Source organism: Lepidochelys kempii, chromosome 2 (genome assembly GCF_965140265.1).
Source record: "Lepidochelys kempii isolate rLepKem1 chromosome 2, rLepKem1.hap2, whole genome shotgun sequence".
Classification (NCBI taxonomy): domain Eukaryota; kingdom Metazoa; phylum Chordata; order Testudines; family Cheloniidae; genus Lepidochelys; species Lepidochelys kempii.
The window spans coordinates 243310673-243326543 of NC_133257.1; the positions used below are offsets into that span (position 1 = coordinate 243310673).

The 15871-nt window shown below is 41.8% G+C and overlaps 1 long non-coding RNA gene across 1 annotated transcript in view; it reads left to right on the forward strand.

The window, feature by feature from the left end:
• Positions 1–885: 885 nt before the first annotated feature.
• Positions 886–15871, forward strand: part of LOC140907757 (uncharacterized) — a 40762-nt gene continuing 25776 nt past the window's right edge. The window contains exon 1 of the long non-coding RNA XR_012157613.1: positions 886–975. This is a non-coding gene — a long non-coding RNA (uncharacterized lncRNA). The remainder of the gene's footprint in view (positions 976–15871) is intronic.

Genomic DNA, 15871 nt, shown 5'->3' on the forward strand with positions numbered 1-15871 from the left:
GCCACAGCCCAGCCAAGGTAAGAGCTGCATGGGCAGCTGTGAGGAACTGTGGCACAAACCCTCCTCCTGCCCTGGGAGAGAGATCCAGGGGGCAGAGACATGGGCCGGGGACTGCTTGGCTCCCGCCGAAGGCAGGTGGAGGGTCCACCGTGGCTCCCTACAGTTGCCTGCATGGCTCTTATCATGGCCGGGCTGTTGCTCCAAGGGCCCCACCCCCAGCCTGAGCCAGAGAACTGCACTGTCAGCTGTGGGGAGCCTGGATCCCTCCACTGCCCTGGGTGGGTGGGTAGGGGGCTGCTTTTGGCCCCCCAACCCCACTCCGGCTTCCGGCTTGGCTGAGGGCGGGGCCTCGGGGGCCGTGGCCCCCGGTCCTCCCACTTTTGTACCTCGGCAGAGGCTGTACAAACACGCTAGAGACCCAGCGCGCCTCATTGTGTTGCTGAAGCCTGTGCCACCTCTGCATCTACACTGCTATTTTTAGCCATGCTAGCACAGGTGTGTCTAAACAAACCTCTCCATCTCAGATCACAGTGTAGACACACATGCTTGGAGTGTGTGATAAAAATTGTGCCAAGAATAAGCATTTATTAGCCAAGCTTGACTTCTAACTGACTGTCAGGGCAATGTTTAGTTTAAACTGGAAAACCAGCAGCCTTCATTTTAATAGAAAGACCGATACGCTGAAAAATTCTGGCCTTACTCTAAGTGAATGTATTGTCAGGGCTAGCTCTTCCAGTCACTGTGCATTGATTCCTCCAACGTGCAGGGAATTCTCCATTCTACCAGTCCAAGTTAAATATTAACGTGAGTTGTCAGTAGGTGAACTCTGTGCTACATTTGAACTGAGAAAGTGAGCGCCTTGGTTAAGCATTCAATCAGATGGGGGAAAAAACCAAAACACGCAAAAAACAATGCCTTGAACTGTAACTTGTTTGTTTGACTTTCACTGCACTGGAGCATGGAATTAATTCAAAGGTAATTTTTTGTTGTTGTAGATTGAATAATTACATCTCCAAGTGTTTGACATTAAACCTTGAAGCAGATTTAAGCATTTAGGATATATTTTGTATTAATTTGTGAGAAATGTCCTTGAATCGTTCTTGTTAAAACACGATATGTGACCAGAGCTGATCAGAGCATTAAATTGCACATTGACAGCTTGTGCCATTAGAAAATGTAGAAGAAGAAAGATTTCTCTAACAACTAGCGAAGGGTGGTGTTAATTGCAAAGGTAAAAAGCCTTCTTTGGAGACTGTGTAGTCAGGTATTTGAAGGTATTTCCATATATTTTTAAGGAGAAATAATGTTGGCTCATAGGAACAGAAATATTCTTTGTGTGGAACTTTACCCACTGCGCCTTGTTAACAATGCTGACTGACGCTTGCCAACAAAACATTCTAAAACATTTATCCACTGTCATATTCTATAAGTTACAGAAAGCAGCTGAGCCTGGGTCAGGTTGTTTAATATTCCAAAGTGGTAAAGTTCTTCTTTGTGAACCTTGGCGTTAAAACATTATAACGCTAATTGACAATTTCCAGCAATCAAAGTAAATGACTGAAATAACTTATGGGTAAAACTGAAATAAATTTCATAACAGCAGCCAGGGAGTTTCTAGGGGGCAATGGTTTCTTTTGCCTCATGCTGCCCCAAACGTGGTATTTGCTTAAACCACACCCTCTGATGCATCTTGCTGTTTAATTGGCTAACTGTTCTCAGTACAAAATACATAATTGATAGCACTATCCTTTTCTAGTATGACGAATGTTTATGCCAAATGTAATGTGAAACATATCTCACAAAAATTATATATTTTGAACTAATATGAGGCTCAGTCAGTCACTGGATATGTACAGTCACTGGATGCTAAATTCTTCAGATATGCAAAGGAATATATATGAATTACAGTGATCAATTATTTTTATTGTTCAGCTAGGGTAGAACAAGGGAAGTTGGTCTTAAGCTTCATAAGGAAAAAAGTTATTCAAGGCCTGAATCAGCAAGCCTTTAACTCCATTGTTGAGAAGTAAGGATAGGCAAACTTGTCTTGCCTAATTTCTGAACACATTGTAGATCTGAAGGTTCAGTCTTTGTTTGCATTTTGTATTGGAGAGGCTCTGGGAACAAAAGAGAAGCAGAGTGGCAGATTAAAAACACAGAGGCTGAGGAAGAGGGGGAGAATTTTCACAGCAAAAATATAGCATGTATACTATATAATGGGCACCAAGTTACAGCAGTCTGGCTTTTGGGGGGTTCTTCTATCCCTAACACATAGCAGAAGCTTCTAGCCACTGGGTGAAGAATACAGAGGTGCAATTGGTTTAAGTTAAAAAAACAAACAAACTGGATCACAAATTCAGACTAGTTTTGTGAACCTCCCCAAAACTGGTTGAGACACTAGCATAGAGCATCTAATTCCACAGACTTCACCCACCCCTAATCAGAGCAGTTAGGCAATAGAACAAGCTGCGTGCGAAAGTTTTGTAACCAATATCCCTGGAAATATTGAAGACTAGACAAAACACTTGTCTATTAGAGATAGTGTAGGAATAATGAAATCATGCTGCAGTGGGGTAAACTATCACATACTGGCCTCAGCATTAAAAAACCCCACAACTTTTCTATTTTTAACAAATATTTTATTAATTGTAATTAATCACATCACCTCCCGTTCTCCCCTCTCCAAATAGCCAAAGATACATTTCAGCCAGTATTAATAAATTATACATAAAGTTTATGGTATAAAAAACTGAAAACAACAAAAATACAACCAGTTTTAAGAATAAAATAGCTTTTTTTCCCCTTTGGTTCTGTTTACTTTCCCGATCCATAATAAGTGCTAGATATGTCTATATATGAGTAATTCAACAAGTTTACTTTCCCAAGGCTAGAGAAAATCATAATTTTCATTGTCACACTGGATTATCTTCCAGGAGAAGAGCTGGAAGTTCCATCATTTGAGGCCTTTCTAAGTTGACTGGAGGAAGCATTAGAAAATACACTGTAAGGTACTATCCTGCATTTTCAGAGAAATAAACTAGCTAATGCTTACAAAGGCCTCAGTGCTAGGAATGGATCCATGAATGCAGACCCCTGCACCTGTCCAGAGCTCCCCTTTACTTCAAGTCTGTGCAGACATAAGGAGTCACTGATGAAGTGAGCTGTAGCTCACGAAAGCTTATGCTCAAATAAATTTGTTAGTCTCTAAGGTGCCACAAGTACTCCTTTTCTTTGTATGGATTTGATTGCAGGTTTAGAGCTATAATTACATAAGGCCATATTCTGCTGTGCTTTCTTGAACAAATTTCTCATTAGCTTCAATGGAACACATCTCTAATAAGGACAGCACCATTTGGCCTAATGTACTGTAGACCCAGGGAGAGTCCAGGTGCTTTTCTTGTCTGGGAATGTTTGACAATCTTTCACCTATATTATGTAAACTTCTAAAACAATTTGTGCGAGAGATGGACTAGAAAGCTCGCCTGTAAAACCAGAAAGCAAAATATATAGCTAGTCTGGGGGAAGAAAACCACGACCAGCAAAAAATTTTCTTTGGACTTCCTGAAAGGTGGATGGGTTCCTACAAGCACAAAACTAATACTCCTTGATCTTACTAAGCACTGGTCTACACTACAAACATATGTCAGTATAACGATGTCGCTTACACTGTTGTATTGACCTAAGCCCGGGCGTAGAGAGCACTATGTTGACAGGAGGTCTTCTCCAGTCAACGTAGCTATCGCTTCTCAGGGAAGTGGAGTACCTACGCCAATGGGAGAGCTTCTTCACCAAGGACTGCAGTTCACCAGTGGAGCTGCGCTGCAGCGCTGTAAGGGTAGATGAGCCCTTACTCCCATGTAGCTATCCAATTGTTGCTTAAATATATTAATAGCACTTGATTTCCCCACTTCAACTGGAAGTTGAGTTCACTGGTTTACCACTTGGTAAAATAGCACGTCCTTACGTTCTTCTTATAAATGGTCTTTCTTTTTATGCCCCCTAGTTCTTACCTGTCAATAAACTTCAACTAGGTAACAAGATTTAATTATGTAATCCTTGAGGGAGGCCCCAAAATATGTCGCTGTAGGGCTTGCCAGAGTCACAGAATCACCGGGTTGCAGGTTTGTTGCAGCTACACCTCCTCCCATCCTCCTATGCCCCTCCCTCCTTTAGTGTGCCCCGGCTGCCTGCTCCACCTTCCATGACTCCCTGTGCCCATGGCTGCTGCAGAGCTGGCACAGAGCTGGCAGAGTTAGCTCTGGGACATCTGCAGTGGCTATCCGTTCCAGTGTTAATCTCTGCCCACCACCCCAAGCTGGTGCAAAGAGGCTGTAGCACAACCTTGACCCAAAGAGTTTTAAATAGCATACCTATAAATTCCTTCTCCGCTCAATTGCTCAGTTTTTACCCTCCTGATGCCACAGTTGCACCAAGTGTTCCATCACCAAAGAGCAGAGCTGTTCACCTTATGGTCAGCTTGATGTATGTATGTGACCTGAAGGACATATTCAGATTGTTCAGAATTTCATCTTTATTTTTTTAAAAGGTACATTGCTAGTTCTTGTTGTGCTGAAGAAAAAAGCTTCCAAATGTGAATTGAGTGCAGTAGAACCCCTATAGCATTAATTAATGGGGATTGAGGAGTTCATAAAACTGAACATCTCAAAATGACAGTAGGCCCAGTGCATAAGTTGCAGTATGGTGCACTGCATCACTTTCCTCTTGTCTTTCAAACCACTACAAAGCCATTGCTGGTGCACTGAAGGCATCAGAACATGAAGGGATGTTGACTTGTTCTTCGTCTACATTAGTCTTGTGGATATTTTTGTATGTGTGTGGGGGGAAATGGTTTGTATAAATGTTTTTTTTTTGTTGGTAAGATTGGCGTTCATAAAACCGATGTTCTAATCTAATGTTCGCCTGAGTCTTCAGAGAGCCTGAGACAATGACTCAGGCAAATCAACTCCCCTGTTGATTTCCTTGTAGTGTCCACTCTAAGATCCAATGATATTTCACTATCAACTAGCTAGTTGAATGCTGATCATTTTAATGGCTAGAATCGGGGAACAGGTGCGAGTGAAGCCCACAGGGAGGTGGGAGTTGCTGCAGGGAAGGAAGTGAAGAGGAAAGAACCCAGGAAACAGACAAGAAAGAGGCAGGGAAATGGAAATAGGAGGCAGGGAGGACTAAAATGCTTTGATTTAACTGAAGTTGTGGGGCTCAGTGTAGGGGAATTGGGTGGAAATGAATAGCCTGTGATCTACAGGAGGTCAGACAAGAGGCTCTAATGGTCCTTTCTGGCCTTAAACTCTGCAAAACTATGAAGGAAAAGAAGTAAACAGCAGAAGCAGTGGTGGCGATAAAGGGGAACATATTTTTCTCAGAGTGCTGCTGAATCTGACAAAAAGGTACTGAGTAAATAATACCTAAAAGTTTAATTGCCATATTATTCTCCCCTTGATCTGTCTGGAAACCTCCCAATGACATCAGCAGGCAATTGCTGTGGATTGAGGGGAGTATTGAGTCCTAATTTTTTTCCTCTGGCCTACAAAAACCTAAATTAACATTGAATTCAGTCCTTAGCATCAAATTAGTTTGACACCCTGCTATAGTGGCTTTTTAGGATTGACAAGACTTGAATTTCTCATGTCAAAAATAAATAAGAAAACATTTTTTAGTTTTATTTTACAAAAATATTTTTAGGTCATCTTTATTAAGCATATATATAAGCAATAAAGGGCACAATCCGATTTTTTCCCCCTTGGCAGGTACCCTTTACCGATCTTCAGCATGGTAACTGTGACAGTTGTTTGAATAAGAACCATATATTTGTTTACTTGGTATATGAGTCACCTTTTTCCAGTTTCTGCAAACATTCCTCTGAATGAAGGTTTGTAAAAATGTTTCAGGAAAGAGAAAGTGATGCCAGTACTTATGTGATTCTGTATTTGCATGTGAATGTGCACCAGGGTCAAATCCTGACTTTATTGCAGTCCATGGAGAAACTCCCATTGACTTCAATAGGGTCAGGATTTCACCCAGAACTCTTCACCTGGAAATCAGGGAACTAAAACATCACCATGTAATGTAGGTGGCAAAGCACACAGCGAACCCAGCAAATTACAGAGAGTGAGTACTCCAAGAAACATTCTGATGACTAATTTCTAAGGCAACCTGTGGGCCGAAGTATATTTGCAGGGACCATTCGTGGAATAATTTCCAATAGCAGACAGTGTATCAAACTGTGTTCACGGATAACTCACAAACAGAAAAAATTAGTGGACTATATAGGTCAATGCAAATAATTCGTTGAATCCAATCTGCCCTCAGCTTCTCTTTAAATGGAATGGTGTGGCACTTACATACAGCCTCCTAACTTCCTTATTCTGTACTCTCTTCAGTTTAGCTCTTTCTTCCTTCAAACAGAATGAATAAATGTAGGCACTTTGGGTGAGTTGCATGATAAAGCAAATCAGAAACCAAGCCATGAAGGCTGAGGGATTTTCTTGGGGTTGACTGTAAACACAGGAAAAAAGGGTGTGTGTGTAAGACAGCAAGAGAGAGACAGATGGGGGGTTTGGGGGGGTGGAAGCAAGTAGAAAGCAAGAGAAGCAGTGGTGAGTGTGGTCCCAGGAAGAAGCTGAGAGTAAGAGCTTCTTATAAGCACAGTACTCTCTGGAAAGGCAGACTTGGACTTCTGTTTGTTTCTACTGTGTTCAGGGAAACAGGACTTTGTGTGCATTCTTTGTAAGTAAATGGGATAGCACCAAAGAAATACTTGACTTGTATAGTTAATTTAGTCTTATAGTGGAAAGAACCCGGCAAGGCCCCAAATATTGGCTAACTGCTCAGGCCAAAGAAGCAAGGGGAGGGAATGGTAATAATTAATGTGTGTATGCAAACTTCATGGAGGGATTGTCTAGATTAAGGAAACTGGCCCTGTTGTAACTTCATTAATACAGTTACAGCAGTGCAAACTGCCAATGTAAGCACACTGCACTGGTGCAACAGGGGCTTGAGCTGGTAGAATTTACCTGTCACACTAGTGCAATTTTCCCTGATCTAGACAAGCTTGGAGGCTCCTGAGCAGTTGCTAGGGCAGATTTTCAAGAGTTCATCCCCACAACAGCTTGTTTTGGTCTCAGTCCTATAATGTGGTGAACACCCTGGCCCTGACCTAGCAAAGCCTTTGAGCAAGAGAGTAATTTTAAACATATGAGTAGCATTACAGACTTTAATGGGACTATTATATGTATTGCTGGATCAGGGTCAGAATGCCTAGCACCTTATGGGAGCGAGGTCTTGAAAATCTGGCCAATATATTTCAGTACTTAAATGGGAGCTCTTGGGTAGTGAGCTTTTCTGAAAATCTAGTCCTCAAATATCAACCCTCTTAGCTATTTCAGTGATGATAATTTTAGCAGAAACTTTCAGCGTATGTTTTTATCCCAGTCCTAATTACATGAAATAAAGAACACATGGGCTTGTCTACTGATTGTAGCATTGTTGTTTATTTGTACTATGGTTGTACTTAGTACAGGAGCACTGGAATGGGGGGCAGGGGGCCATGTTCCCCCCACTTTTAAAAGGCTATGCCCTCCCACTTTTTATCGGCCGTAAGGGTGAGCGAGGGGGGCAGGGGGAATAAGAGCAAGCAGGGGGCAGGGTCTTGGGGGGAAGGGGCGGCACAGGGGGTGGAGCCACACTTCAGGTGCTGGTGGCCCCCCCCACTGTTAGGAAGCTTTCTGCCATCCCTGAATTCGTAGCCCTACTCCTGGACCAGGACACCATTGTGCTAGGCACTGCATGGACATAATATAAAGATGGCCCTTGCCGAAAGAGTTTACAATCTAATTAATTAAAAACCTCAATATTTCAATGTAGATGATGCTGTCTCATAATTTCAAGTTTGTCCCACTATAGTGTTGCAGAATCCATGGACATTTATCGTTCAGGTTTAGATTGCCCCAGTGTACATAGGGCCTTGGTTTTTCTCACTAAATCAGTACTAAACCTATGCCCCACATGCTGTTAGGAACCTTATACTTGTTCCCTAGGCAAAATAAACTATGCCAACAAAAGGAATATAACTGTTTGTATGCACTAGGGCATTTGCTGGCACAGCTATGCCAGTTAGTGATGCGATTCCTTTCTTTTTTGGTCACACTCCTAACTGACATAGCTGTGCCAGGAAAACTTTTAAGTCTACATCAGGCCCGAAAGCAACATGTGAACTGTATGTGGTTGTTGGAGAGCCCACTTAATTTTTCAGAAGATTCTGGGCATTAACAAAAGCTGGTCAACAGTGGAATTTCATTTTCACAAAAAAATGTCAGTTTCAGTATTTGGTTTCCTTTTGATGTGGAACAAAACCAAGACCTTTCAGATTTTTTCAGAGAGAGGAACCGTACCCATCCCGGAATAGCGAATAACCTGAGTTGGAGCAGGGATTTGGACCTGGGTATCCCATGTGAGTACCCTAACTACTGGACAATTGAATAGTCTGGGGAATTGGTCTTTCTCATTTTCACCACAGATTCCATCCTGGACTTGAGGAGAAACCTTCCCAATGAAAGTTTTGTCGAAACTGATATATTTCCACAGAAAGGTTCGGTTTTGACAAATCAGCACATTCCAACAGGAAAATGTTTTTTGTCAAACAAATTCCCGACTAGTTCTAGTGTTAATTTGAGTGTCCTGGCAAAATTCCATTTTGGGTAATTGGATTATGCTTACCCTTAAATTACTTCTGAAGGTCAGTTGTTATATCATGCCAAACTAATTTGCCCAGCCATACTTCTCCTTTTCAAAGAATTCCTAGTGATCAGTTTCACCCCAGAGGTCTGTATTTGCATGGAGAAAAGCAATTCTCTTATAATTCTTTTAAGCAGGTTTTCTGCTTTGAATATAATGGGCCAGATTCTGATCTCAGTTATGTGGGTGTAAATCTGGAGTAGCTCCATTGACTTCAGTGTGGAGAAATAGACCAGAGTCTGGCCCATTATGTCTTATTTGCCTCAAGAAAAACATGCAGAGGTGACACTCTCAAAGAGTTGCTGGTAAGCAATCTTCCTTTATCATACGTTAAGGATCTGAAAGCTGAATACAGCTTGTACCAGAATCTTTCATTTCACAAACAGTATGTATCATCTTACACCATGGAAAAACATCAATTACTATCAGATGAAGGGATACTGATTAGTTACTTTAAAAAGAATATATTGAAAGCAAGAGTGGAAGATTGCATTTGGTTCAGCTACAGTTATTTAGATACCTAATATGCAAAAGTCATGGAGCAACTTTTATGGTGGATTGACATTCAAAATAAGGAATCTGATTATTACTGTAGTAAAATAGCAAACATAACTGGGCAGTTTGACCAGCTTTCATTCTTTCTGCATTTTAAAAACACTTCCTTATAACATTATAGATGTATTGTCTCACTCTAGAACATCCTTTTGATCTGAGGTATCTACTTTCCAGTTTGTGGACCTAATGAATGGTAGATGTCTCCATGACCTGGTAATCTCATTGGTCCATCAGAATACGGATCATGCAGACATTTTTGCATAACCAAAACTGTTATCTTTAATATATTCTAGGCTCTTCCTTCAGTCAGTGGCAGGGCAAGAAGTGCTGTCTTTGCTGCAGCAGTGGGTTATCAGAATGTTGAAAAGGAAAAATCTGTCTAGCACATGCATATATAACTGAACAGATCACTACCCTTCATCATAAAAATAAGTGCCAGCTTGTTTTGATCATTCAATCCAGCTAACTAGACACATTTCAAACAACACTGGTGTGTACACTACTGATTCAATATTTTAAAACAGCCACAGAAATTAAATTTAAGGGATCTGAGGCCCCACAATGTTGCTAAGTAAATATCCAGCGATGATAATATGTTGGATACATGAGTGCCACTGCTAACTTAATTCCATTTCAGGATACCAAGAATCACAAACACCTCTTCCCCACTTTAATTGCTGTGTTTCATTTGTTTGCTCATGTAATGCAATACTTTGGACTAGAATAGAGACTGAAAGGTCTCAAATAGTTTATTTCCTGGAACAAGCCCAGAAATGCAGGAGAGGCCCAAACATGTCGAATATTGATCATAAACAGCAGCTAGCCTTGTGCTTTTTTAAATAAAAATTTGCTGACTTTTAAATTGATTATTATGACGCCCTTTTGAATTCCTTCTGTAGTACGAATTCTTTAGTTTGCATAAGGAAATATTTAATGGCAGCAGGCTGCTTACTTTGGATAATGATCCACTTTTAGCATTTTAAATGAGACATTGGCTGAATAATCAGGAGATTAGTTACAATTCTGAATCATATGCTACTGTGTCTGCCAGTTGTTAGCCAGACACTAGAGCAGACATGTCCATTGGTGACTGAACGTGAAAGGGCTCTCTCTTTTTGTCTGTCTTCCCCATGCATATTAACAAAGTAAGCACATGAGCCAGGAACTCTTTATCCTTAGGCAGCAACTCTACCAGGTGAGCCATGATAAGCTTGTCTCTTCCGGAAACTATTACAAAATGACAGGATATTGAACCTGTCGAAGTTGGGTGAACTTGTGAATACTGAAGTCCTCTATCAATGTACTCTAGACTTCTTGCCCCATAATGGACTGTTCATTTCCATCTTTCCAGATCAGACCATGCTGTGTGTATATAAGTAGCTTTGCATTTTTCCTGAACAAATAAATGTATATCTTAATTTTCGTGTAGTCACCTCTTGGGATGCCATTTTGTGTCCTCAGTACTAAATAGTTTCTAAATCAGGAAATTCTTCAGTTGAAATTCCTGGGGAAATTTTAAGTAAGCAAAACATAATTACCCGCGGTAGAATTTGGCCAGGCCCCTGAAAAAGATGCATTGTATAACCAAAACGTTATTCTTGCATCTCATCCAAGAGGTAGCAGCGTGCCCTCCAGCACAGTACTCGCAGTGAGACAGTGGTATAACTTTACTCTGACCCCATTTGTTCGAATCCTTTCCCTGGTGGCTTCCTTTCTTCTTTTTTTCTGCTTGCCCTAGTGACTGTTGCATCCCTTTCATTTCCTTGGTGGTTCACTTTAATCCTGGGGGTTATTGTTGAACAAAAACAATGGAGAATATGCTGCAGAGAGCAACCCAGCATTATTCTCTAGCTCCAGTGAGAGGGTCCTATGATTTTGCAGGATAAAGATCTGAGTTCTGTCTTACTGCTGCCCTGATGTACCAAGTGGCAGTGGTGTGTGCATAATGGCAATAGCAGAGTTCTCTAGGTGGCAATTAATTCCTTGTGTGTGTTGACATTCTCCGAGATATGTCATTTTTTGACATTGGACACATATGACCAACTGGGTAGAACAGTGGGCCTATGGGCCATAGACTATGTCTAGGGGGTCCGCGAAAGGTTGTCATTACCATAGAACAGTGGTTTTCAATCTGTGGTCCATGGACCCCTGGGAGTCCACAGACTATGTCTAAGATTTCCAAAGGGGTCCACGCCTCCATTTGAAATTTTTTAGGGGTCCGCAAATGAAAAATGTTGAAAACCACTGGGGTAGAATATATGCCGTATGAGCAGCAAATATGGATTGTGCTTAGAAGTGCTGAGAGTTTGCACAGTTTGTTTCTTTTGGAAAAGGGCACTAAAAATGCACATGTGAACCTGGTAAATTAATGAGTGTGTTTGTACCAAGTTGCTCTCAACTTGAACGTGTGTCTAGTTGTTCAAAAATATCTTGTGTGCTTTGTGCCCAGAATCTATCATCATAATTAATTAAGTGCACAGGCTAACCTCACTGCCCAGCCACTTGTGACAATTTAGCTCATTGTGATTATAATGTTAAAAAATGTGTTTGCCTGCTATGGCCTAATTTGCCTTTTTCTTTTTATGCTGATAATGTAGCTGCACCCATCCTGTGAACATAGTGTAAAAAGTTTCTATTCTTTTGGCTTCTGTTATGGACAAACTGTCAGTGTCTTTGCAGCTTAAAACAGCAAATAAAATTAAAACATTGATGCCATCCTTGGCTAGATTTGTGACCTAGAGATTTATTTTTTGAAAATGTGCCTGTACTAATGTCATTCGGCAGCATGAACACTTAAGCAAGATATGCTTTTTAGGTTGAACATAATTTATTATATGAATTACAAAACATGTCTTCCTCTCACCCTTATGCACACTGCCTAGAACAGAGACTTTGGGATGATCTGAATCCTTTAATTCTGCAAACCCAGCCACCCACACTGCAAGGAAGGTCTGGTCATGGGAGGTGCTCTGAACCCTCAAGGGATGCTCAGGATCTTGTAGGACTGAGCCGTGAATGAGGATAAATAAAAACTAGGACTGGGGTTAATTTTAAAGGTCTATTTTTCAGGGTTAGGCTACATTTTTAAAGGCATATTGTTCTACTCCATATTATTTAGGCCAGAAATATGGACGTTCACAACATAATAAGCACTTCTCAGCAGGAGTAAAATGTATAATGCATTAAACATGTAATTAATTGGCATTATTAAGAGGACTGAGTTTTTTGTGCTTAAGGCAGAGGAGATTCCAGGTCTGGGTACAAGTCTCTGCTCTGTCACAGACTTCCTATGGGGCGATGGATTCTTCCTAAAAGTAGGGAGGCCATAAGGCCCTGCTCCTTCATGGCCCTGCCCCTGCCTGCCCTCTTCCCCTCCAAGGCCCTGCCCCCGGCCAAGCCAAAAGCCAGAGCTGGGCCGGGAACCCTGGGACCCTCCACCTGTCCAGGGTAGGGGAGGCCAGGAGCAGCCCCTAGCCATTGTCCCTGCCCCCCGACTCCCTGCCAGGGGCAGATAGAGGGTCCACAGCTCCCCACAGTTGCCCATATGTCTATTACCCTGACCCTGCTCTGGCTTCCGGCCTGGCCTGAGGGTGGGGCCTTGGGGGCCAAAGACCTGCAGCTGGGCAATGGTAAGAGCCACACAGGCAACATTGAGGAGCTGCAGACCTTCCACCTGCCCTGGGATGGGGCACCCGGGAGGCGAGGATATGAGCCAGGGGCTGCTCTCAGGCTCCTCCACCCGGGGCCAAATAGGGGGTCCATGGCTCCCCACAGCTTCCAGGGGTCTCTGGGCAGCTCTTACTTGGGCCAGGCTCCAGCTTCCAGCCTAGCCGGGTGGGGTGGGGCTTTGGGGGCTGAAGAGGAGGGGCAGGGTGCTGGGTCTGTGGCGAAAAGCGGATGGGTCAGGCCTGTCCACTTTCAAAAGTGGGAGGGCCATGGCCCCTTGCCCCTTTCCTCTCTCCCCACCCTCGTTCTGGCACCCCTGCTTCCTATGTGACTCAATTGCTTTGTGCCTCAGTTCCACGCCAGTAAACTGATAGTGATAGTTGTACTTCTTTTCTGTTCGTCTGTCTTTCCACTCTGTCTGTCTTGTTTATTTATATTGTAAATTCTTTGGAGCAGAAACTGTCTCTTAACATGATGGGTAAAGCCCCTAGTACAATGAAGCCCTGATCTTGGTTGACGCCTGTAGGCGCTGCTATAATACGAAGAACAACAATGATTGAGTCTAGGTGAAGTAGCGATTTTTCTGAAAGTTTATCTAATCTGTCTAAACTACCCAGTCATCATAGCTATTTATATCCAGTCATATCTGAATAGCTGGTGACATTATTTGCAGAAGTGTGTGTCAACTAGATTCTAAGCTGATATACAGAGGGAAGAAGCTAACACTTTTGTTTAAATATTAGCACTCCGTTTATGATTCATAACCATTATTAAATCAAAGTTGACACTAGTTTATTGTCTCTTTGGCCATGACTGCACTAGGAAACAGTACCCTTTTTGACACTCATTGTCAGGGACAGTTGCCTCATGGCTCCAGTCACTGTTGAAAATGATTGTTGCACTTGGAGAAAGGGCCAGGTGAGTTCAAATCTGATTGTAAGCGAGCATGGTCAAACCCTAGTTCTAAGAGAGGTCGGCAACACTATTATACAATACAACAGAGCGTGAACATGGTTGGTCCTGTCTGCACAAATGGAACAACGCTCTAACATCAGTTTTAGGTGGGCCTGGGATAGGTAGCCAGATACTAAGATAGGTAGAAGGAAAAGCTGGCATCAAACACAGCAACTTTTAATTATAGACACAGACTTCCATTGGTATTAGCCTTTCATGGTAACGTCATAAATAACATTACTTTTCACCAAGATGGCACAGTTGCCTTCAGTTGGTGCCTCCAGCTCTAAACTCAGAAATGCCGGCTATAATTAAAAGTGTAACAATACCTGTCACAGTTTTTTCACTGAGCTGCTTACTCCATACAATTTTGTCCTGCTGGGCTGAGCTAAACTGGCACAATTGTCCTTCAAATGCCCTTTGGATAGCGTGATCTAAGATGGGAAATTAACAGGGAGCTAAATGTATTCTCCAGTACCCAGGCCTAAAAAGGAGAGAATGTTGCAAAGGAAGCAGGAAGTCTGAAAAAGTCTTGATTAAATTTCCATATATGTTTGTTCTGAAGATACAGCAAGTACCAATATGAAAAAGCTATTAAAATACTCCTGCCTTCTCCCTTTTTTCTGGAATGTTGCTGATTACAACTCCTTCCACTGAAGTTTTTCCCCCTTTGAATGCTATAATTCTGAACTGTTATAAAAGCACATATTTAATAATAATGCCAGGCAGAAAAACCCAGAATCTAAAAGCTCGTATATGGAGGGCCAGAGATTCTGTTGAAATAAAGTTGTTAATGGAATTAGAATCACAATGACACACTGTGTATGGTTTCCGTTTATTGCACCCTGATGACTTCTGAAGGAAATGGGCCAGACTCCTGTGAATTCTTGCAAATGGTGAGGAAATATATTTATTTATCCTGAAGCCCAGCTCCACTTAAATCTGCTTTAAAAGCTCATTTTTTATCTTGTGCATTAAAATAATCTTTTCAAAGGCATTTGGAATCTGTTTCATCAATCAAATTACTGAGAGGTGATGATTAAGTTGTGCTACATCAGATCAGGAGCAAATTTTAACCCTGTGAACATCTTCCACAGCAAATACGAGGTCTTGGGTCACTGAATAGTCTTAACATCTCCATACTGTCCTTCATTGCAGGCACTTGCCTAGTCAATGACAGTGCATTAGACAAGTATGGAAGGTGACAAGCATTTTTTTTCTTTTTAGTTTAAGTGAATTTTATGCTGGCACAAGGAGCTGGCCTGACAGCAGGGTTAGGTACACCATTGCTATTGGCAGTGCACTGCTCTACCTCCACTTGGCTAGAAGGGACACCTGTAAGGCCTCGTGTACACTGGGAAATTGACCAGCACAGCTATAGCAGAATAAGCTATTTCACTGTAGCTATTCTAGAATAGTTTCCAATGTGGATCCTTTTTATTCTGGAGTAAAAATGATTTTATTCTAGAATATTTACTGCACTGTGTGAGTTTATTCTACTATAGTCATGCTAGTCAGTCTAGCTGTGTAGACAAGGCCTAAGGATAATAGGAGGATAGGTCAATTTTCATGTCTTTTTCATCCCTGGGGTTCCATGATGAGATTACCTAACAAGAATACTAATTTTGATTATGCTTCTATGGTAGGGATAACTTTCCATTAGGAACTGGACTGAGAAGACCTCCTCATGTTATGTAAGTCACTAAACAGGTACCAGATTCAAAACTCTGTTCCTAATGAGACAGATTAAGCACAAATGAGATGGCCAGAGATCAGTACCCAACATCTCCCCTTATTCTCAATGGAGCTAATGTATGCTGAGCTCTTCCCAAAATGAGACCTAAAAGTACTGTTAGGTATTTTTGCATCAAATTAAATCTGCTCAATTACACTTCTAAGTAGGTATTTAGTACAGCTGGTCAAAAAATAGAATTTCCATTCT